Source organism: Aricia agestis, chromosome 9, assembly GCF_905147365.1.
Source record: "Aricia agestis chromosome 9, ilAriAges1.1, whole genome shotgun sequence".
In the NCBI taxonomy this organism is placed as follows: Eukaryota; Metazoa; Arthropoda; class Insecta; order Lepidoptera; family Lycaenidae; genus Aricia; species Aricia agestis.
This window is the reverse complement of record NC_056414.1, coordinates 2,501,392-2,527,310: the sequence shown is the minus strand read 5'-3', so window position 1 is coordinate 2,527,310 and position 25,919 is coordinate 2,501,392. Positions and strand designations below refer to the sequence as shown.

General features: G+C 35.3%; 1 protein-coding gene across 2 annotated transcripts in view; it reads left to right on the top strand.

Annotated features, from left to right (window-relative positions):
• Positions 1-25,919, top strand: part of LOC121730333 (solute carrier organic anion transporter family member 74D-like) — a 104,790-nt gene that overhangs the window by 41,467 nt on the left and 37,404 nt on the right. The window lies entirely within an intron of this gene.

Genomic DNA, 25,919 nt, shown 5'->3' with positions numbered 1-25,919 from the left:
TGGTTCTATCTGACACCACTGTAGAGGAAATTTCATCTATTATAATGACTTTAAAATCAGATTGTGCACCAGGATGTGATGATATACCTGTAAAGGTTGTTAAAGATAATGTTGAGGTAATTGCTCCAATACTTACGCACCTATTTAACCGTTGCATGGAAAAAGGCATTTTTCCAGAAGCTTTTAAAAAATCTGCGGTAATACCTATCTATAAATCTGGAAAAAAAGATATTGTTAGCAATTACCGACCAATAGCCATTCAGACTTCCTTCTCAAAGGTATTTGAGCGTGTAATTAATAAGCGCCTAGTTAATTTTCTGGAATCAAAACACCTCTTAGCAGATACACAATTTGGTTTTCGGAAGGGAAGGTCGACTGATGAAGTTGTTCATAACTTTACTCAAAACGTAGTGAAAAATCTAGACTGTAACAAAAAAACACTCACTATATTTTTAGATTTAAAAAAGGCTTTCGATACTGTTTCTCTAACAATATTGATAAAAAAACTCGAAAAACTAGGTATTCGTGGCACACAATTAGCTCTGTTTAAGGATTACGTAACAAATCACTCTCAGTTTGTTAAAATAGGTAAACACTGTAGTTCTGAACAAAAACTCAATTTCGGCATTCCGCAAGGCAGTATACTTGGCCCAACTCTATTTTTATGTTACCTAAACGATTTGTGTCAACTTACGCTACAAAATGGTGAAATAACATCTTACGCAGATGATACTGCCATAACGTTCACGGCCAACACTTGGACTGAGGTTTTTGAATTAGCACAAAGAGGTTTTAACGTCGTATCTCAGTGGATGGCTAAGAATAGTCTAACGCTAAACATAGAGAAAACCAAATACATGTGTTTCTCAATGCGTAAATTGAATTTGCCGCAAAATCTGAGAATATATATGCATAAATGTTCTTTACCTTCTTCCATTTTGTGCCAATGCTCTGAAATAAGTACAACGACACATATTAAATATCTCGGGGTGACGATTGATAGCAGCTTAACATTTGCCGAACACATACATAACATATCCCAGAGACTCAGAAAATTGATATTTGTTTTTAAGAAATTGAGGTACGTTGCCAACGGAGAAACAATGAAAACAGTTTATATCGCTCTTGCACAATCGGTTATCTCCTATTGTATTACATCTTGGGGCGGAGCAGCAAAGACCAAACTTATAGAGCTGGAGAGAACTCAAAGACTTCTACTTAAGATATGCCTGATCAAGCCGAGGCTCTTCCCTACCACTGAGCTATACCAGGAAGCTAAAGTCCTCACAGTTAGACAACTGTTTGTACTTTTCACGATACTTAAGCAGCATTCACTGGTTTTCTATACACCTACACCAGTTTCTAGGAGACAATACAAAATATTTAATACTGAGATTACCCGAACATCTTTTGCCCATAGATTCTTTTTTAAGTTAGAAAAAATATTGTATAATAATGCCAATAAAATATTAAATATCTACCCCAAAACAAAATTAGAATGCAAGAAATCTGTAACTCAATGGCTTTTAAACCTCACTTATACTGAAACAGAAAATCTAATAGGTAGAAATAAAGATTAGCTGGATAAATAAAATAAAAATAAAAAATATATAATATATAAGTATAAATTATTCATAATCACATTTTTATAATAACACACATACACACACTCACCCACACTTACTCCCACTCACACATACTTATTAAAATTAATTTAAAGTAATAATATTGTTAATGTTGAGATTTAAATGATATTGATAATGTTAAAATTAGAATAAAATGTCACATGTCATTATAATTAATCATGCTATTATTGTTAACATTTATTAGAGTACGAGGGTTGGAGGCCTGGTGTCTTGAAATACAAGCAGGAAACTGCTTAGTTTAAGACGCCAGTCTCCCCACAACATATGTGCACTGTATTGTAAATGTTATAAAATATGTAAATTGTTTATTGTGGAGAGAAAAATAAACATTATTATTATTATTATTATTATAATACATCATGGAATCAGCTTAAGGCCGCATTAGAAGAGACAACTAGAACAATCACAAATGGACGGAAAGTAAAACACCCTAGATCTGAGTGGATGACCACTTGGGAGGCAATCGCACAAAGAAAGGCTCTAAAGACTGGAGGAATTCGTTCAAAGGAAGAACAACAGCGATACTCTGAACTTGACTCACTAGTACAGCGTCTCTGTAGACATGACAAGAATGCATATATCAATTCCATATGTAGAGATATACAAACACACTCTGATACCCTACATCCAAGAGACATGTTCCAAAAGGTGAAAATTCTCACACGGGAACGAAAATCAAAATCTTGGAACATAGAAGATGAAAATTTTAGACAAGAAACAAGTGATGACAAGATGGAGGAACTACTGCCAAGACCTGTACAAATATGACGCTGATGAACCTGACACTAGATTAGATTTTACAGATAAAGAACCCGACATCGTTCTCCATGAAGTAGAAGCAGCTATAAATAAGCTCAAAACAAAAGCTTGCGGTGGAGATGGTATACAGGCACAAGTGCTTAAGAGCTTGGGTAAGTCTGGAATCAGAGTAATGCATTCAATATGTCTTAAAGTATGGAGAACAGGACAGTGGCCAGACGATTGGACAGAATCTCTCGTGATACCACTACATAAGAAAGGGTCGACTAAAAAGTGTGGAAATTATCGGACCATCTCACTAATTTCACACGCCAGTAAGATTCTTCTCCATGTTATAAACAACAGATTGGCACACTATATAACTAGACAGATATCCAAAGAGCAGGCGGGATTCGTAAAGGGCAGGGGTACCCGAGAACAAATCCTAAACATCCGTCAGCTGATAGAAAAGAGCAGAGAATTCAATGTCTCAATAGTACTCTGTTTTGTGGATTACGCTAAGGCCTTTGACTGCATCGTCTGGTCCAAAATGCTGGAGGTGATGAGAGAGTTGGGCATCCCCGATCATCTCATATTTTTGGTACAAAACCTCTATCTGGAAGGTCGATCAAGGGTGCGATTAGACAATGATCTGTCAGAGCCGTTTGCTACAGAGCGTGGTGTCAGACAGGGTTGCATCCTCTCTCCACAGCTGTTCAACCTCGTAGGCGAATATATAATGCGTCGAGTGTTGGAAGATTGGGAGGATGGTATTAAAATTAACGGATACCTTCTCAACAACCTAAGGTTCGCTGACGACACCACGCTTATAAGTACTTGCGAAGTGAAACTTGCTGAACTTCTAGCGCGGCTCGAAAAGATTAGTCGAGACTTTGGCCTCCAAATCAATCGCAATAAAACCAAACTGATGTACGTCGATAAGCTGAACCAAATACAAAAGACATCCTTACTACAAGATCTCCAACCCGTAGAGGAGTTTGTCTACCTGGGATCGTTGATTAGCAACAATGGTAACTGCGAGAGGCTCAGTCCGACGGGCTCAGATGGCTAAATCTGCGGTTGGGCGCTTAGAAAAGATATGGAAGAATAAGAACATCTATCGTAGCACAAAAATAATACTAATGCGTTCCCTAATCTTTTCAATATTTTTATATGCCTCCAAGACATGGACACTAAAAGCACGTACTCGAGCTAAGATTGACGCTTTTGAAATGTGGTGCTGGCGTAAAATGCTCGGCATCCCTTGGACCGCACACCGGACCAACACGTCTATACTTCAGCAACTCAAAATTACCACCCGCCTGTCCACGCTTTGTCTACAACGATCACTTGCCTTTTTTGGCCACATAGCCCGCCGGGAGCCTAATAATCTTGAGAGTCTCATACTAGCTGGGCAATTAGAGGGGAAAAGAGGCAGAGGCAGAGTGGCTACACGATGGACAGACGCGATTGTCAAGGCTGCTGACTGCACGTTCCAGGAGGCATTTCATCAGGCCAAAAATAGAGACAAGTGGAGAGCCCTATCCCAAAAAGCAAATTTTGGTGGTCACGTCCCTCAGCCATGAGGATACGACTAGGAAGAAGAAGATACAATAAACAATACAAAAAACGATCGAAACGATCTACATCAATCACGACAACCATGATTGACTATGACTATCACAGCACAGAACGCAACGTCGCGTCGTGTTTGTTTACGCGCGCGCGTTAACCAACTACTTACGAAAAAATTTATTATTATTGTGAACTTGTATTATAATCAAATACCGTCCTCTTTTTGTGCAAAACAAATAAACAGAAATAATAGGTTCTATTATAGATAATAACCATAATTTAAATTTACAAAGTATATATATTGTTGTGTAATTTTTGTGTAGTTGTGTAATTTTTTGAGATTTTGGACTGTTTTATCTTATTTTTGATAGGTACGTTAATAATTTTTTAAACGTTTTTATTTTTCTTTTCGACGCCTAAAGGGCCTTTTTTTGAGACTTTGTACTGATAGGTATGTCTGATATGTGATTCTTCAGGTTAATATTTTTCTAAGCATTTTTGTTTTATTTTTTTAACGCCTAAACGGCTAATAAGGAATTTCAATTTGTTAAATTTTATCAACTTGTCACGTGGGCAGAGCCACGATTGAAAACTAGTATTGCTTACATACACAAGTTAACTATAGACAATGTCACAGTAAATTAGCCTCTCAACTGGTCGTTCTTAAAATTGTTAATTTCTTAAATTACTTTTATGTTCCTATTTCGGTGTATTTGATTTGTCCGACACTTTGATTATTATGACTATGGGTTTATTATTGTACCTACTTGATTTTAAACAATAAAACTTAAAAATACCTACTACCGAAACAATTGTTTTATTTTGTGTTCATACTTAAGTTCAGAAGAAACACGCTCACATGATGTCTGCTACAGTGACATAAACGAAAATCTTCTTTCTTCCCTTCAACGCCTTCAAAACTTATGTATTCGTTTTATTTTTGGCCTTCGAAAGTTTGACCATGTTTCTAATTATCGATCTCAGCTCGAATGGCTCCCGATCAAGTTGCGTCGAAACTCTCACATACTTCACTTACTGTACAACATCCTTTTTAGTCCTTCTACTCCTAACTACCTCAAAGTAAAATTCAATTTCCTCGGTCATGACGATCCTATACTTCGCTCTGCAAACAAACTGACTCTTGCGTTTCCTTCTCACAATACTTCATTCTACGATTCTTCTTTCACCATCTCCGCTATTCGTCTCTGGAATTCCTTGCCCGATTTTATAAAAAAATCGGAATCAATTAACATCTTTAAGAAACGTTTGAAAGCACACTACCTAGATCAGGCTCAGTCCTTGTAAAACTCTTGGTGTTTTTTGTACAATTATTTTAATGTTCTTTTATTTTTTATAATATAGGTTTTTAATGTAATGTAGGTAATTATATCAACATGTCTTTTTAACCTTATTATATCTGTGTAAATTTGTGTAGTTCATTTGGCTATTTTATTATGTGTAATATATTGTATTTAGTGTATGTGTATATATGTGTGTATATGTATGTATGTATGTGTGTATTTTTTTTTCTTTGTTTAAGTTTAGTACTTTAACATTATTTTCTGCCACCATATTTTGGTTGCCTGGAAGAAACCGCTGAAAGCGGTAAGGCCGCCTATTTGCTATGTTCCTTGCCTAATGTTGTTTTTGTTATTTTATATAGTTTATAATGCAAATAAAGAATTTATAAATAAATAAATGAATAAATAAAATGATCATATCTATCATAATTATCCTTAATATTTTTTAGTTAGCCTAGCGGACTTACCTAATTATAATTTAAAATTTAATTAATCTATGTAATATAGGGATAACTTGTTTTTAATGTCTGTTATGTACTCCAAGTTATAGAAATAAGTATTTCATTTTAATCGACTTCATAAAGAGGGATGATTCTCTATTTATACATACATATCGTCACTCCTGTCCCTCATTAGGGTAGACAGAGACCACATCACGCAATGAATTTATTGGGATCTATTATATAGGTACCTATGTATGTATCGATATAACATATAAGGTTAGGAGGAAGCAACAAACTCAACAGTTTATGGCGTACATACAAAAATAATATACGGTACCGATATAATCTCAAATATAGTAAGGAGTCATTTAATTAGTAGAATGCATGGAATTAATATAGTACAATATACGGTATCAATATAACCATACATTTAAATGGATGTAGGAAAAACGATTAAATGCATGGAAGGAATACAAAAATATACAATGTGTCACATGATTTCCATCGCGAACGGAAGCAAAAAACCAGCGAGAATTATTTCAAATTGAATATCTAATTTTCGTACGTAAACAAAATTTCTCGTCGACAATAGAATTCACATGACAGCAATGTAACTATATTCGCACGAATAACAATTAAAAAGTCATTGGAAATGGTAGACGCCATAGGGTTCGACTTTGAAAAGACGCAACAAGTCTTCGGCGATTTAAATATATATATATATATATATATATATATATATATATATATATATATATATATATATATATATATATATATATATATATATATATATATATATATATATATATATATATACACGGTTATAGTTTATATGGTGAAGAAGTGCATCGAGCTAATATTATTTTGAAATTATGCTTTTATCATACATTTTTTTAACAAATAAAACATTACACACACTACAATACGCACACTCAAGAAGATGACAGATTTTTGAGTGATAAACCTATACATACGAATTATACTCTTTTAGTTATAGTTGAAGTCTGTTGACAAAAAGTTGACAAATTGAAAATGGAGTATAGTTTTTTTTTATTGAATCTTAGATACTATTAGAAAATGCTTACACGGCCAATCTGAGATCAGCTTGGTCCTAGAAACAAGAGTTGAAAAAAAATAAAATATAAAGTCAATATTTTTTTACAAAATATAGGTAGTAGTCCTAATGTCGTTGAAACTAAGGTCGAATTTCGACCTTAGTTTCAACGGTGATCTCTAGTATATATTAACATACCTAATTATTATATAATAACTCCGTAATATATAATTTTCTCATAGTAGCGATATTTGGCAAAAATTGGCACATACCTTCTCTCTAGAAAGTATTTTGCCATTCACATTAAAATCCAACTGCCTACACGAAATACATTTTATTCAATTAAATAATTTAACCTACTCTACATTATCAAATCTGTTGATATAATTATATTTCAGCGAGAGAGATATTTAACTTTTACTCGCTTTAAGCTTAAAAGTAAAAGTAATGTTTAAACGAAAGTGCGGTAGATAACTGGTGTATATTTGTTACGATCTCGGTGTCTTTGGCAACATTGTAACAGTGTGGCTAGACTTCAGGCGCGTTTTTCATATCATTACAGGTTTGTGATCGTGCTAGTTTAGGAGTATTTTGTACTAGCCTTTTCCAGAAAAAAAGGCCAAGCTAATAGCGGACAAAAATGACATGAGAAGTGGAAACACTGCCCCTTTTCGGAGTCAAATTTAGCTTATCCGTTTGTCCAAATTACTACCATACGTGTAGTTTGTGGGCCAAGTAACAAGACATTTATTTATGCACAAAAAATTGTCTTTATAGATCGGGCAATTATAAAGTTCCTAAAAGAAGCAATCGCTTAATTCTGCTGCACATAAAATTATGGGCGATACATGGATGTGTAGCAGATTATATTTTGAATATAAGATCTTCAAAATTATTGGCTTCGCTACATAAAATTAGGTCTTCTAGATAAAATATTATATATTTATATTATTTAAGATTCTAATTCACGTTTGTCGTCAAATTTTCCTGCTTTCTACCAACTCGGTTAAACCCAGGCTCAGCCGTAGAAAGTGACTTCCGATTTTCAATCGATAAAAGTAACACCCGACCGACTTCAATCCTTCGCGAAGTAACGAAACGAGTTATACGAATATTGAAGCGAGTATGACTATGTTAATAGCTGACATTATAAAATTATATGCTCAGTATAGTTTCTATGTTACATATAATATATTCGTTAAAAACTTATAAAGAATAGGGTCTGATTAAACTTTGTCATGAAATCTTCGCTTGTTTTTCATACTATCTTACACATTGGTATTAAGTGTTGGTAGAGTTAAAATTAAAATGTTAAGATACCTAATTATTAGATTCCACAAAGTCCTGCAAATAAACTTAATAACATCTTCTTTTAAAGCAAATAAATTATGATTGATTGGCAAGGGAGAGCTCCTTACAAAATTTATAAGCTGAAGAAGTCTTCAAAATTCCATTGTTGGGACTAGGGCCTCTTTATTTTAAGGCCTCACCTATGGATCCATCAGAGACACTTTATAGAGCGTTACCAGTTTTCCGTTATACGGATTCGCAAATGTTCGCAATTTTATCCTACATAACATTAATTTGATTGTATACTATGTACATTGTACATTATACATATTATGACATTAGAAGTCAGTAACTAGAGTAAAACATCCTATATACACCTTAAGAGGAGTCTACACCGCCGTTTTTCCATACAAACGCTGTCTCCTGTTTCCTCCCTGGATAATACCGGTAGAGTTATGATTTTTTTCCTGAATATCTATGGCCACTATTAGCATGTTCTATATTTTCTTTTTTTTTTTTAATAATTTTATTATTAAAAAAGATAAGAACGTCCAAAAACCCAAAAAAATGGCAAGATTTTCCTCTGTGTTCAAACACCCAAAAACAAAACTGGCTAAAATATACAAAAAAAATAAAACATAGGAACACTTTTTTCATTAAGAATTAAAGCAAGGCTTGAGCTAAGCCTTGCTTTAATTCTTAATGAAAAAAGTACTTAAATCGGTTAAGTTTTGGAGAAGGAATCAGCGGACAACGAATCGAAGATTTTCTGTTCTTTTATTAGAACTTTTGTCTATTGTCTCTATCGCGCTCTGCGGTGGGAGACTTGACATTGGTGAGACAGCAATACAATTTCAAATACCTATTTTCAATTTCTCTCACCCCTGGTGTATCCTCTTAAGATTTCATACTACAGAAAATCTTATTTATTACGATTCACCAACAGAATGCCACCGATTATTTTTAATACCAACAATGGGGTAGTTTGCCTTAGGTTAAATATTTCTAAAAATGTAGTCGCTAGAAATATGCGAAATATAAAAAGCTGTATGTAATTGAAAGAAGATAATAATTATATTAAAGTAGAGCCTGTGTGAGTAAAAGGCATTATTAAGATTATTTTTTAACAACTTACCAAGCTTAAAATTACTTTGCATTGACATTAAACCATATTTACATCATCTATTCCGACTTTTATTATGCCTTATCTAGTTAAATGCACTGTATCTGCGGTTAAAATATTTTTCGTGTCTTTAATGTCGAAATAAATTGGAGTGCTAAAATGTTAGAGAATTTTATCATTTTTATTGCCCCGGCAAAAGTTTTGTAGTGAACGTGCTCGAATATGATTTGAACGTTGATACAATGCCCTCACATTTTTTTTAATTTAAATCACCAGGTAAAAACAGGGTGGAGGAGTAGGTACTGACAATGAGAGAGTGCTAGTCCAGTGATCTAGTGATGCCTACGAGTAAAATATTAGAAGCATTACTGAAACGATGAACGACGATTGCTCTCTTGCTTCATGATTTTACAAGCACTCACAGTGCTATCATTTAAATACCATTTTCTATTGCCTTCATTCTAATTTGCGTTCCAGTATTCTGCCGTAGTTGCTACGTTCTATACAGTCTCAATATGGCGTATGTTGGGGTTCCTTCTGTTGTGCTCGTGGTCGAAAGTGATCGAAAGAGAAATCCGTGTCATACAGTTTAGCCCGGTGCCAAAGTAAAAGTGTTCCGCAAAATTTGACTGGCGAAATTACAATTTGTGTCAACGAGGTTAGTCAAGTGGGTCGCTGTACAGCTATCTGATTTGATATTTTGTTGTACATCCGGCATCTGTTTGGTTCACGGTCAAAGTTGCGTTTTTGCTCGGCCAATATCAATGTTTTTGGGACAGATGTTTTTTTTTTTGCGCGATTTCGCTAGACGCTATCGTTTCGTCGTTTCGTCGTCGTTTATCTTGTCTAGTTGTTGTTCGTTTTATGTAGTTATCAAGGTGTTTGTGTGATTGTCTCTACTTATTCAGCTTTGTTTTTTTATTTATTTTATATTTTGCGATTTTTTTATTTAATGTGATTGCTAATTTAGGGTTTCTCTGTTATTAATTTCTTGAACTTACATTTATAAAGTTAGTTTTTATTTTAGGCTACTTATTACTTTCATAAACTATGTTTTCTTTAAAGAAGCTCTGACTATTTAATTATCTCATGAATATACTCGGGTAGCATTTCGTTTACTTTTTGCATTGACTACGAAAATGTTAGTGCGTAGTTAAAACCAGTCGTGTCCATTTGTAAACGTAATTGTTACATGACTAGATTGTAGTTTTGAACATTCATTTCTGTCTTCCGCCATCATCTTACTACCTACTACTACTACTACTAGGTAGAATTTTAATACTTTCATACTTTTCTTAATAAGTTTCTGAGGATCACATTTTCGTCTTTGTCTAAAATGATTGGGAGTTGAAAAAGTGTCAACTGTAATCTTAAAATCTGATAAGTTTAAATTATTATTATTAATTGGTTTTGTATTTGTTCTCAATTTTACACTTTTGAGCTAATGTGCACACCATGATAAGATTAATATCAATATAATTCAAATCGAATTTTATAAAACAAATTCAGAATTCTCTACGCAGTATTGAGTTTTACGGATTTCAATTTTATGTTCTTAAAAATAAAGTGCACTCGATGTTATCAAATGAAAACTATCAATCTTATCCAAATCTGCTGCTTTTATTGTACAAATTCAGAATACCCTACATTTTAGAATTAGGTTCACTTAGTGTACCTAATTAGATTAGAACTATGAATCTAATCCTTTCCGATTTAATGAATAATATCAAAAAAATCTTAGCAGTATCGAGTAAAAGTGAGGAACGTGTGAAATGTGAGTCGGGTTCGTCGACTCGATCCGGAGATAACCTGATCGTGACCGCGGGTGAAAGAAACGTCTATGCCAGATAATGGCGGCCTTAGCAGTGAACTTGCGCCGTGAACTCACAGTAAAAGTTTGAAGGTTGCGCCTAATATCACCAGGCTTAGTTTGACCATCAATCAGAAGTTTTTGGCCGACAAGGGCTACAAGTTGACTAAATTATCTAAAGCGGTTCCGCACTTGGGATTTAACCCTAGATTTCCCTCATTTTTTTAAGAGCCTATACTATCTCACTACTGGGCAAAGGCCTCCCCCAAGGCCATCTATTTGTCTTGTTTTAACGCCACCGCAGAAACATTTTTATTTATTATCTGCAAAACGTTCACCGCCTGCCATTTGTCGACTGCTGCTATGTAATATATAGACTATTGATATGTTTTCAGCGGAAGTATGGACAAATGACAGGTTAATTAAGGGAATTTTACATTTGGTGCCATAAGACAGATTTAGCTTGTCCCTCGGGCATCCCTGAGATCATATCAAAGGGTTTTTTGTGGTTGGTTGCCACTGTTGATCCTGGCGACACAGGAGTTGCAGTGGTTGGAATGTGTGACCCCCCACATTATTATCTAAGGCACCAAATTTTTTTTTGCCCGTTAAAAAAAATTTGGTGCCTTAGATAATAATGATAAGTCTGCTTTTTTATTGTGGCTATAGAGGTTATGTTTAATGTGAATCAACGGCTTTTTACTTGTGCCAACGACTGGATTTGTCAAAACAGACTTCTTTGCTGTAGACTTAATAAAAATTACAAAGTCATGTAGCTCAAAGGCGCTAAACACAAATGCTGTCAGTTAATTTATGCGCGTTTCAAAGAAGGTTTGTCACTATTGAAATAAGTCTGCAACTTTAGAGATTGAAATTCGGAAACCAAAAGCTGGTGTGTGCTATATATCTAAAATCCACCATCTGTAATATTTTACGCATTATACGTTGAACAGAACATTAGATTAGGTAAACATGATTAAAAAACGAAACGCGTAGTGAATGTAGGTGAGGGCCGTGCGAGTACTGTGATGGATGGCAGACGTCATACACTCATACATTTCATTGACATAATAAGCGATGCCCTTAAACTTATCATTTGTAAATCAGCTTCTGTGCAATTTAATGTTATTGCCTTATTGTTAGTTATTATGTGGGCTTTGCTTGAAGAGGATGTCAGGTGTTTATGGATTGCAGATTTGTAGAGTCTATCAAAATTACATGCATACTTTAGAAATTAGACTGAATGAAACTATTAGCTATTTATTATTATCTGTATTGCTGTAATTTAGATGATAAAATGTTTGAATGATTCGGAAATCTGAAGCTAGTGTAGACAAAAAATCATAAGTTGAAAATTGTAATCAAAGTGATTGATCAGAAATTGATTTATAATGAGCTAGAAGTCGCCCGAAACCCCATTGCGCCAACAACAGCAAAATCGGTTCAGTGGTTTGGGCGTGAAGAGGTAACAGACAGACACACTTTCGCATTCACAATATTAGTATGGATATAGTTTCACGTTGTTTTTGTAGGAAGAATTTCTCATATGTGTGTTTTTGTTGTAAAAGGATACCTCAAAACGGTGTGGCGTGTTAGTTGAGTAGCCGTAAACAAACACAAACGCTACCTCATGGGGTAAATATTGTCGGACAAGTTTCATGGAGGTTGACAACCTTCTCGAGCTCATTATCATTATAAGTACTCGTTAAACGTTTTTGAGCGCCAGCTCAGGCTTTTTTATTGCTACACATTTTTTCATCATGAACATCATCACTTTCTTAAAAAAAAATATAGGGAATAACGATGGAAAGATGGGTTATCTCTTAAATTTTTATGTTCTTTCCATATTTCTAAATTATGGATTGCTAATTCCAAAATATTGTACATCCATCGAATTCGTCTGTCTACATAATATTTTCTCTTATCTGCGTGTATTTTTAACAATGGCCGTTTTCTTTTCGTTCAGTGCCGCATTCACTAAGGGCCCGCAGTTACCGGTTCGGTTTCTCCCGCGAATTCTGTATGCAAATATGTGACGGACAATGACACCGAATTCATTATGATCAAAATGCCCCCATGCCAAATTTCATGAGCAACACTTTCACTTCTCTCGATCGGGGCCACGCCGCCGGTTACAGTCTCGTCAGATTTAACTGTGGCTTTTTCTGATACCATTAAAAGACTTTTATTGAATTAAGTTTTTGCTCCTCAAAAAAGTTTGTCAGCAATAGGCTGAGACGTATCCATAGATATCAACTCTAGTTTTAAGTAAGTCCGTTTAGTTTTAGGTTATTCTAGATCAGTTTTCAAACTGGTATCGTTTTTAGTATCATTTCACTCGTATTGTGAAATATTTTGTTGCCATATTGCAACTAAACAACTACAATAAGCTTCGTAAAATATTTAGGGGTCATGGTTGACGACAAATTAGACTTCCAGGAACATCTTGTCAGTACATCTAAAAAGATCCGAAAGCTTATCTACATATTCAAAAACTTACGTACATCTGCCACTCTACACCTACTTAAAACCGTTTATATATCTATATGCCAGTCAGTGATATCATACTGCATACCAATATGGGGAGGTGCAGCAACCTCTAAAATGATAGTCCTGGAAAGAGCGCAGAGGTCAGTGCTTAAAGGAATTTAAAAAAAACCCATCTGGTATCCTACATCAAGTGTATGTAAAGATTCAGATATACTCACAGTTCGCGCCATTTTTATACTTCAGGCTTGTGTTAAGGAGTTCATTAAAAGAAGTAAAGAGAAAAGTTAAAAACTGGCTCAAAACTCTAGATTATCAAGAAAAAGAACAATCGCTACGAGAGATATATCGATAGACAACACACACACACACATACACACACACACACACACACACACACACACACACACCCATACACACACACACACACACACACACACTATATGTCTAAAAGAAGGAAAATATATTGGTGATCTGCAGGACAGGCTCAGCCTAGTGCAGGCGCCAAAGTTATATAATACTAGCTGTTGCTCGCGACTTCGTCCGCGTCGTATAGCGCGCGGTGTCAACACAATTTGTGTCAAATTTAAAAACTTTTTAAAACCCTGGTAAGTTATGAATAAAAACAATTGTTTTTATTCATAACTAGTTATGAATAAAAACAATTGTTTTTATTCATAACTAGTTATGAATAAAAACAATTGTTTTTATTCATAACTTACCAGGGTTTTAAAAAGTTTTTAAATTTGACACAAATTGTGTTGACACCGCGCGCTATACGACGCGGACGAAGTCGCGAGCAACAGCTAGTATTATATAACTTTGGCGCCTGCACTAGGCTGAGCCTGTCCTGCAGATCACCAATATATTTTCCTTCTTTTAGACATATAGTGTGTGTGTGTGTGTGTGTGTGTGTATGGGTGTGTGTGTGTGTGTGTGTGTGTGTGTGTATGTGTGTGTGTGTGTTGTCTATCGATATATCTCTCGTAGCGATTGTTCTTTTTCTTGATAATCTAGAGTTTTGAGCCAGTTTTTAACTTTTCTCTTTACTTCTTTTAATGAACTCCTTAACACAAGCCTGAAGTATAAAAATGGCGCGAACTGTGAGTATATCTGAATCTTTACATACACTTGATGTAGGATACCAGATGGGTTTTTTTTAAATTCCTTTAAGCACTGACCTCTGCGCTCTTTCCAGGACTATCATTTTAGAGGTTGCTGCACCTCCCCATATTGGTATGCAGTATGATATCACTGACTGGCATATAGATATATAAACGGTTTTAAGTAGGTGTAGAGTGGCAGATGTACGTAAGTTTTTGAATATGTAGATAAGCTTTCGGATCTTTTTAGATGTACTGACAAGATGTTCCTGGAAGTCTAATTTGTCGTCAACCATGACCCCTAAATATTTTACGAAGCTTATTGTAGTTGTTTAGTTGCAATATGGCAACAAAATATTTCACAATACGAGTGAAATGATACTAAAAACGATACCAGTTTGAAAACTGATCTAGAATAACCTAAAACTAAACGGACTTACTTAAAACTAGAGTTGATATCTATGGATACGTCTCAGCCTATTGCTGACAAACTTTTTTGAGGAGCAAAAACTTAATTCAATAAAAGTCTTTTAATGGTATCAGAAAAAGCCACAGTTAAATCTGACGAGACTGTAACCGGCGGCGTGGCCCCGATCGAGAGAAGTGAAAGTGTTGCTCATGAAATTTGGCATGGGGGCATTTTGATCATAATGAATTCGGTGTCATTGTCCGTCACATATTTGCATACAGAATTCGCGGGAGAAACCGAACCGGTAACTGCGGGCCCTTAGTGAATGCGGCACTGAACGAAAAGAAAACGGCCATTGTTAAAAATACACGCAGATAAGAGAAAATATTATGTAGACAGACGAATTCGATGGATGTACAATATTTTGGAATTAGCAATCCATAATTTAGAAATATGGAAAGAACATAAAAATTTAAGAGATAACCCATCTTTCCATCGTTATTCCCTATATTTTTTTTTAAGAAAGTGATGATGTTCATGATGAAAAAATGTGTAGCAATAAAAAAGCCTGAGCTGGCGCTCAAAAACGTTTAACGAGTACTTATAATGATAATGAGCTCGAGAAGGTTGTCAACCTCCATGAAACTTGTCCGACAATATTTACCCCATGAGGTAGCGTTTGTGTTTGTTTACGGCTACTCAACTAACACGCCACACCGTTTTGAGGTATCCTTTTACAACAAAAACACACATATGAGAAATTCTTCCTACAAAAACAACGTGAAACTATATCCATACTAATATTGTGAATGCGAAAGTGTGTCTGTCTGTTACCTCTTCACGCCCAAACCACTGAACCGATTTTGCTGTTGTTGGCGCAATGGGGTTTCGGGCGACTTCTAGCTCATTATAAATCAATTTCTGATCAATCACTTTGATTACAATTTTCAACTTATGATTTTTTGTCTACACTAGCTTCAGATTTCCGAATCATTCAAACATTTTATCATCTAAATTACAGCAATACAGATAATAATAAATAGCTAATAGTTTCATTCAGTCTAATTTCTAAAGTATGCATGTAATTTTGATAGACTCTACAAATCTGCAATCCATAAACACCTGACATCCTCTTCAAGCAAAGCCCACATAATAACTAACAATAAGGCAATAACATTAAATTGCACAGAAGCTGATTTACAAATGATAAGTTTAAGGGCATCGCTTATTATGTCAATGAAATGTATGAGTGTATGACGTCTGCCATCCATCACAGTACTCGCACGGCCCTCACCTACATTCACTACGCGTTTCGTTTTTTAATCATGTTTACCTAATCTAATGTTCTGTTCAACGTATAATGCGTAAAATATTACAGATGGTGGATTTTAGATATATAGCACACACCAGCTTTTGGTTTCCGAATTTCAATCTCTAAAGTTGCAGACTTATTTCAATAGTGACAAACCTTCTTTGAAACGCGCATAAATTAACTGACAGCATTTGTGTTTAGCGCCTTTGAGCTACATGACTTTGTAATTTTTATTAAGTCTACAGCAAAGAAGTCTGTTTTGACAAATCCAGTCGTTGGCACAAGTAAAAAGCCGTTGATTCACATTAAACATAACCTCTATAGCCACAATAAAAAAGCAGACTTATCATTATTATCTAAGGCACCAAATTTTTTTTAACGGGCAAAAAAAAATTTGGTGCCTTAGATAATAATGTGGGGGGTCACACATTCCAACCACTGCAACTCCTGTGTCGCCAGGATCAACAGTGGCAACCAACCACAAAAAACCCTTTGATATGATCTCAGGGATGCCCGAGGGACAAGCTAAATCTGTCTTATGGCACCAAATGTAAAATTCCCTTAATTAACCTGTCATTTGTCCATACTTCCGCTGAAAACATATCAATAGTCTATATATTACATAGCAGCAGTCGACAAATGGCAGGCGGTGAACGTTTTGCAGATAATAAATAAAAATGTTTCTGCGGTGGCGTTAAAACAAGACAAATAGATGGCCTTGGGGGAGGCCTTTGCCCAGTAGTGAGATAGTATAGGCTCTTAAAAAAATGAGGGAAATCTAGGGTTAAATCCCAAGTGCGGAACCGCTTTAGATAATTTAGTCAACTTGTAGCCCTTGTCGGCCAAAAACTTCTGATTGATGGTCAAACTAAGCCTGGTGATATTAGGCGCAACCTTCAAACTTTTACTGTGAGTTCACGGCGCAAGTTCACTGCTAAGGCCGCCATTATCTGGCATAGACGTTTCTTTCACCCGCGGTCACGATCAGGTTATCTCCGGATCGAGTCGACGAACCCGACTCACATTTCACACGTTCCTCACTTTTACTCGATACTGCTAAGATTTTTTTGATATTATTCATTAAATCGGAAAGGATTAGATTCATAGTTCTAATCTAATTAGGTACACTAAGTGAACCTAATTCTAAAATGTAGGGTATTCTGAATTTGTACAATAAAAGCAGCAGATTTGGATAAGATTGATAGTTTTCATTTGATAACATCGAGTGCACTTTATTTTTAAGAACATAAAATTGAAATCCGTAAAACTCAATACTGCGTAGAGAATTCTGAATTTGTTTTATAAAATTCGATTTGAATTATATTGATATTAATCTTATCATGGTGTGCACATTAGCTCAAAAGTGTAAAATTGAGAACAAATACAAAACCACCACGTTATGAATAAAAACAATATATAATAAAGTAGGTATGATTAGTTCTGTTACAATAATGAAGTAAAAAATAAAACGCCATCTGTTTTCATATATTAGAATTAAAATGTTGAGATTATTTTAGAGCGCCTTCTGCTGTCAACTTGTCACATATTATATTAGAATTAATGCAGTAGGAGTTCTATAAGATAAGATAGATTGATTATTATTATACTAAGTGATAATATTATTAAACATAATGTTCTAACGTATTAAAAACTATAAACAAAAATATAATAACTAATAAGTATGATTAGTTCTATGTTACAATGAAGTAAAAAATAAAACGCCATCTGTTGAATCGTATTAGAACTAAAATGTTCATTGCATCGATATATTTCTGGATTTTTTATAATATTATACATAAAATATATTTAAGATTTTTGAAATATTATTTTAATACACATCCAAGACCCAGGAACATTGAAAACTTTTTGTTCCGCCTGCGGGACTCGAACCCAGGACCCCCGGGATGAGCGCTGGCCACGCGCAATGCGAATTAATTTTCATCGATATTTTCATGGAAATAAGATATTTTCCCACATCAAAATGTAGCCTATGTCCTTTCTCAGACTCTAGAATAACTGTGTACAAAATTTCATTGCAATCGGTTCAGTAGTTTTGGCGTGAAAGCGAGACAGACAGACAGACAGATATACTTTCGCATTTATAATATTAGTATGGATGTGCAAAAACTGTTATTTATTGTCTTCGTAAGTTCATATACACTGTATTGTACTTCTAGGTCATATTATAACTACACATTGAAACAGATGCTAAAAGTTTTAAATAAAGATTATTATTATTTTACGTGGTGAAAAACTAGTGCAGATTACATTGTGTTGTGTATATTTTTAGATCGAAAATATATCATGCGGGCTGAGAACTTTCCGTTCAGATCATCAAACGTTCATGGAAAATTTACGAACTGTTAGAGATGATAAGGCAGTTTAGTGCTGTTAACATTTTTATGAACTGGGTAGTAATGCGATTCTAGTTTGTTAATGCATGTTGTTTTTTTGCATTCTGACCGTATTTTCAGAGTTCTTTTACTCATTAGCTATGCATTCGTATAATGAATTCCGATGCCACGATTAAACTTATTATTTTTGGTTTATTTATTGTCAGAAAAAGCAGTCATCTTTTATTTGTTGTTGCACGTTTTGTTTGTTTGTACTGTCGTCGTTTGTTACGGTGGACGCTACGTCCCGCGAGCGTGCTACGATTTCGCCATGTCCTTGTCAAGACAAATAATGTTTGCCTTAAATATTTGAATGAATATTACCTTCGAGCACATCAGTTCCATCACATCTCATTAAACTGTCTCTGATCGTTCCATTACCATAAGTGGGAATGAGTGGTGTCAAATTGGACGGTTTGAAGCGTCCTTGCCGTCTTGGTCAATGATTTTGTATGATGTATTTGTACATTTTCGTCGGATATTTTAGGTACTAAATTTCAGCTGCTTGTTACACATAGGTTCTTTTTATAACAAGACAAAGGCGTAGAGCTGCAAATTAATGACACATAAAAATTGTTATTATAGGTTCAATTTATGCGCAAGCATTGAAAGGGAAGCTTCTCAAATGCATACTGCGATAGATGAATTCGATATCTCTTTCTTTGCTTATTCCACCTCTCGTTTCATTTCATTCATTTCAGCTCTGGTTTATTTCGCCTAGATTGAATAGTAATGTAGGCTACAGTTTATTCATTATCAAGTTCTGCGAAGTGAAATAAAAGAGTACGATAGAGTATAGACAGACATGAAGTTCTTTGAGAGCTGACTCACACTTTGTACTTTCACTTTAATGATGACGGTTCATTCAGCAAGAGTTTCTTAAACCATTGAATTTCTATTTCTTCTGATTTACATATGTTTTACATTTTGTGCTGAGATAATTTGGTAAACTTGCTTTTCGTTTACGTCCTAAAATAACACCAAGTCGCTATTTAATTGCCATCAAAATGCGACGTTTTATATAATATTCTTAATTTTTGTCTATTAATATATAATGCATTTGCGCCTGAACTATTTATTTATTTCTTTCGTTTCTCCCTATTTAAAATTTAACACGAAGAGAAAGGCTATAGGACGGCTACGAAAAGATTTGTGAATTCCTTCTGACTTTTTACATGAAGGAGGGATGAAAAACTTTTCGTTTCAACATTTTTGAATGCGTTGCCAGAAAATCCATATGTTTCTGACCACAAGCAGTACGTCATATTCGCTGTTGCTCAAATAGTAATGGCGGCCTACCCCGCGTAAACAGATTAGCACGTGCTGCCAGCATGAGATCAGTGTCAAGGTCGGATTATGTAACGTCCAGCGGATCTAGAACTATCGTCGTCGCCGAAATATGGTCATTCTGCCATAAAATGTATAACGATATTCCAAGAGTCGTGTCCATGTTTGAATGGAGTTTTTGTCTAAAACTATGTTATGTGCTCTATAATTATTGTCGTTTGGTCTCTATGAATTTGCGGTTTTGAATGGCCTGCTGAGAATGTACGGGTAATTTTTAATGAATTCTTTAATTTTGCATCTATGAGTAAGTCATAGAATAGTAAGCCATGCCTTTTATTTTTATCGTTAGGGAAATGCAATTACGCATCCCCGGTAGCCATCTGGGGATGGCTACCGGGGTATGTGATACTCCCCAGGGCGGTGAGGCCGCGCCGGGCATACCCACTAAAAACCCAACGAGTGTTCCTACTTTCCGCTTTATGCAGAGCCACGGGATACGCGGGATACACAACCGCGACCCTGCCAGCGAAACCCCTAAAGGCTAATAGTGCATGGCCCACATTGCACTGTACCATGATGCGATGCGCGGAACACTTAGCGCAAGGATATAAAATGAAACATAGTGCTGAGAGTATTTAAAGAAATTGGAGCTTTCATTCAAAGTACCATTCAATCGAGTAAACCGTCTAATATGCCAATCAATGAGTTTCTAAAATACTAGAGTAGCAATGTCTTACAAAAGATTCTCAGAAATGCGTAACCACTTTTTTGTTCAAAAGACAATGTCAAGTCATATATTCGTTATGTCATTATGTATGTGAGATATGCCTGCAGGCATCTTCGAAGTGGAAACGCGTTGCTACCGTAAACTTCCAATCTAGTTACGTTAGTAACATAGAATATCATTGATGCCAATTGTGCACCCTTGCACATGGGCTTTGCACATTTCAAGTTAAAATATTCTACTACCAGTTAAGAGCAGTGCTATAAGTAAATCGGAAATGTATTAAACACAATAAATATTAATTCCCGTCCTCCAAGAGATAAATGTCCCGTCCGCTTCTTTCCGCAAATCATAATGTACGATTACTATGTCCGAAATGAAATTAAAAAGTTAATATCGCCATAAAGCATTGCAGTAAATTGTATGTTCCATCGCCCTGTAGGGTGTCTGGTTTAAGAGAACTCAACCTCTACATCATGTTACATACATTTTATTCCACTTCATACATATTGAGATTCAATATCGTGTAGGGTTGGGTAAGCAAATGTAAAAATCTTAACCGAGACACATGTAAGAAGTAGTAAAGGATTAATATATAATATTATGTTTTCACAATGGTTACTAGAAAAAAAGGGATTATTGTGCGTATTCGGTACGCTATACAATGTTTTTTTCTTTTCTGATACATGTTCTTAATTTCACTTGACAGACACAGACAAACTATTAAACATTAATTAATTGTTAATATATCATTAACCATGTAAATTTTTTAAAGGGTTTCGCTTGGAAACTTTTCCAATGTGCAATAAAAAGTTAATAAAGAAACAATAAAATTATAGTAAAAATATTTTATTGCTAAAAATAGTTAACGTACTAAAATTAATAGACGCATTTAATCTTTTCTCTTTATGACATTTTTAGCAATTCTTTATACTACCTTATAGTATAGCTAAAATTAAAAGAATCAAAAGTTTTACTTGACACTCTGTAAACTTCCTTGACCCTAAAAATTTAAACAACTTGTGCGGAACCCAATGCTATTTATGTACAATTTATGTACAGTTCGCTCTTGGTGAAACTTTTCTCGTTTATTTGCAGTGAATTTATATCCGATTGAATCGTGACGCGTGTTTTTTATATGCTTTTGTTTATAAATAAATATCTTCACCTACGTGGTTTGTTTATGTACTTTCGATTCTGATAACGGATTTAATTGGGAATTTTTTATTGCCTTTTTATTGTTTAAGTTAAATGATATGGTACACAGATAATAACATGTTATTACTAGGTATGAATCTCGATGACTTGTGGATCACCTCAAAAATTGTCTTATCATTGGACTTTGCTTTACGTCTAGAAGTTTGGGTAGTTACAATGTTTTTATATCGCTTGAATGAGGTTTTTTTTATTAAGTTTTTTATTTAAGTTGACGTGGGAGAGCCATGCTTCGGCACGAATGGGCCGGCTCGACCGGAGAAATACCACGTCCTCACAGAAAACCGGCGTGAAACAGCGCTTCCGCTGTGTTTCGCCGAGTGAGTTTACCGGAGGCCCAATCCCCTACCCTTTTCCTTTCCCTACCCTCCCCTATTTCCTTCCGTACCCTCCCCTATTCCCTTCCGTACCCTCCCCTATTACCCCTTAAAAGGCCGGCAACGCACCTGCAGCTCTTCTGATGCTGCGAGTGTCCATGGGCGACGGAAGTTGCTTTCTATCAGGTGACCCGTTTGCTTGTTTGCCCCCTTATTTCATAAAAAAAAAAAATTGTAAACGTTATGTTTCTAAAATAACTATTGATAATAATGAGTTCCATAAATCCAAAACGAAAGGTGATGTCATTTTTCGCCAAATTAAAATCCCATTTGCAAAGTACGGTTCCTTACAATTTCCCACCAATGTATAAACGATTAGATGACCCCCGAAACTCCGATGCTTTGAAATTGATTTATCGCGAAGGAACCGTATATGTTTCCGGGATTAAAAATACCCTTTGTCCTTTCCCGAGACTCAAAGTATCTCCATACCTTTCATCAAGATCGGATCAGTGTTTTGGGCGTGAAGAGTTAACAGGCATAAAGACAGGTACTCTTTCGAATTTATTATATTAGTATTTGCAGATGTAGTTAAAGTATAATTGAATGTTTGAAATGTATCGGGTATATTATCCTAAGTACTCGTTATCAACGGGGAAAGGGCATTAGCTATCGACTGGTTCGATATAAATAACTGGCAAGTGGCGACGCGAGATAGGGCCTAGAAATAGATAGGGCTCGCTGCAGACTGATGACTTGTGCCCTTTTTAGAGAAGTTTATCTGTTCAACAGAGTTGTTGATTGGTTAGTGTTTGACGTTAGCCAATGAAAATCTAGTGAATACCGGACGAAACATTTCAGAAACCGGGAATAGCATCTTGAAAAGTATATTTTTTAAGTTTGATTATATAGTAATTAGTAAATATAAATAAAAATTAAAAAATGATCAGCAGTTTAGTAGCGTGGTGGTAGAGAACAGTTTGATTTATATAGTATGAAGAGTAACGAGGATGCCAGTAGTCGATGAGCAAACTAAAGGGAATGAATTGAAAGCAAATTGACCGCGAAGAAATAAAAAAAATATATTTTGTGCAAATAATTTCTCAGGTAGTTTATTCTCCATATCGGAATATTTTGATCCTGAATGAGATATTCAAATAAAAACCTCAATTTTTTTACAAAAATGATCTGCAATTCAAGTGACGTCTGGAGCGCTGCATTATGTCGGCCGTCTGCGCGAGCGCCGCGCCTCCATAGATTTTGATATGTTAATTTGAAGGTGATCACGCGATTTACGCCGAGCGACCACAAATCGTTATCATTATTGGCGCTGCAATTATTTTTACTAGAGATTGCCCAATGGTCGAAATTCGAACTTACTTGCAACGACATTAGGACTACTACCTATATTTTGTAAAAAATATTGACTTCATCATAGTTTTTTTCAATTCATGTCTCTGGGACTCAGCTGATCTCAGACTGGCCGTTTAAGCATTGTCTAATAGTATCTAAAATTAAAAAAAAACAATAATCCATTTTCAATTTGTCAACTTGTTGTCAACAGACTACAACCATAAATAAAAGAGTATAATTCGTATGTATAGACTTGTCACTCAAAAATCTGTCATTTTTTCTAGTAGTAGTGTCGTAGTGTGTGTAACGTTTTATTTGTTAAAAATATATATGATAAAAGCATAATTTTAAAATAATATTAGCTCGATGCACTCCTTCACCATATAAACTATAACTGTGCGAAATTTCATGCACCTAAGTTTCCCCATTTTTCGTAAAAAGGGTTACAAAGTTTTTCTCTCACGTATTAATATATAGATTGAATTTTAATGGTTACTGTGCAATGATTTAATAGTTATGTAAGATGAGCGTGAGAGAGCTGAGCATAGCGACTTCCTTGGCGAGTAACCAGAATCTGAGTAAATACTATGAAATTCCACTTAATTAATCGGTATAGAATATCGTACTCTTTTATTGTAGAATTTCTTCAAAATCAGATCACTGGTTACGGCCTGAGCATAATATAATAATTAGCTTAGTTTCGAAACTCACTAAGTTTACATGTTAAAAGTATGAGTAATTACGATCTATACTCTGATCACTGCATTATAGAGTTGGTCGAGTATAGAACGTACCAATGAGTTACCATCAACCGAAGTAGAGTCTCCAACTTCAGAATCACTTTAAGGTTTCTAAGGTCCTACACCGGTTTCGGTGATGGTGGCCGGTTTCATTGAATCGAACCCACGGCCTCTGAGTCAAGAGCCGCGCTCTAGACCACTGGACCACGGAGGCATCTATGGTGTACTACCTCACTCGGCTACCTTAAAGCCTTTGGAATTTCTATTTTACGATCTGACCCAGGTGGGAACAAACCACGTGAGGAGGTCACCGTGATATAGGTCAGTGGGTACGCCACCCAAGGGCCCTCACCGAACAATGTCGGAGGGCGTGGATGAAGGGATATCAATGATGCATGGACCATAAATGTCTCGTAAGCGCATTGATGTATGACACTGTCACTCTGTTTTCAATAAACCAACTGCATTCAATGTTATGAGCTGTGTTGCAGGCACGTTCGTTGCGTCGGAATTCATTTTAATCTTTTTCGGGACTTCATGCAGCTTCATACTAAAGTGTATCAAATTACCTTTAGTAGTTTAAGCCTGAAAAACAGACTTTTGGTTATTACCTAGTACCTACAGGATACCATGGATTGACCTTGGGATGATGATTAAAAACAATTGGTATTCTGATCGAGTGATAGATTTTTTAGTTCATCGTAAGATAAAAGACTGGAGTGTAATTTATCCTGAATAAAATAGAGGACACTCCGTATAAAATGCCACGAATTTGATGCAATCAAAGTGCATCAGCTCATGCGTTCTTTGATTCAGAGAATCGGCTGTGTCGTTTTGTTTTTGGTGAATTTTGATGTGGGTTGACGTTGGATTATGCCGACGTTTCGTAATAAGAAATAATTTAGTGTTCCTTCTAGAATAATGAAATGTAATTTTAAATAACGTATGAACACTGCAGTCTTTTTGGCTCACTGTGAAATAGCTTGAAGCTGCATAGGCTGATATTGGCCACCAGAATATAGAATCTACCCGAATTCATTTAGTAAGCTATAACAAGCTATATAATACGATCAAATTAATAAAATCAGCGGAAATATTTCGTGTAGTTTTGAAAATCGCTACAGTTATTCCTTGTGATATCCAGATGAACATGTCAAAAGTCCTCAAGGGTGGGGGGTGAGCTAAGAGTGTAGGGGGGGGTCAAAGGACCCTTTTTTTAGGTTTTTGCTCATAAGTAAAAAACCTGCACAAATAGCATTACGGTTACTTCTAGGAAAATTTTCTACATAAAATTTCCTCTAAATTATGTCCTATAAGTTTTTTTGTACGGTCAATACTTTAGGAACTACAGGGGGGGTCAAATTCCTCAAAATTGCGAATCGCGAAAATAACACGCATCGAACGTCCGAGACTAAGAAAACAACTTATTCTGATTCAAATACCTGCTATTCACAGATAATTATTTGTCCTAGCTGCTATTATTATAAAACGTTAGACTAGTCACCATGGAATTAGGAAGTACTATACAGCTGGAAGGCTTACTTCATCATTTTGAAATATTAAAATGAACCTTACTTCCATGTGCTAAATTATTAT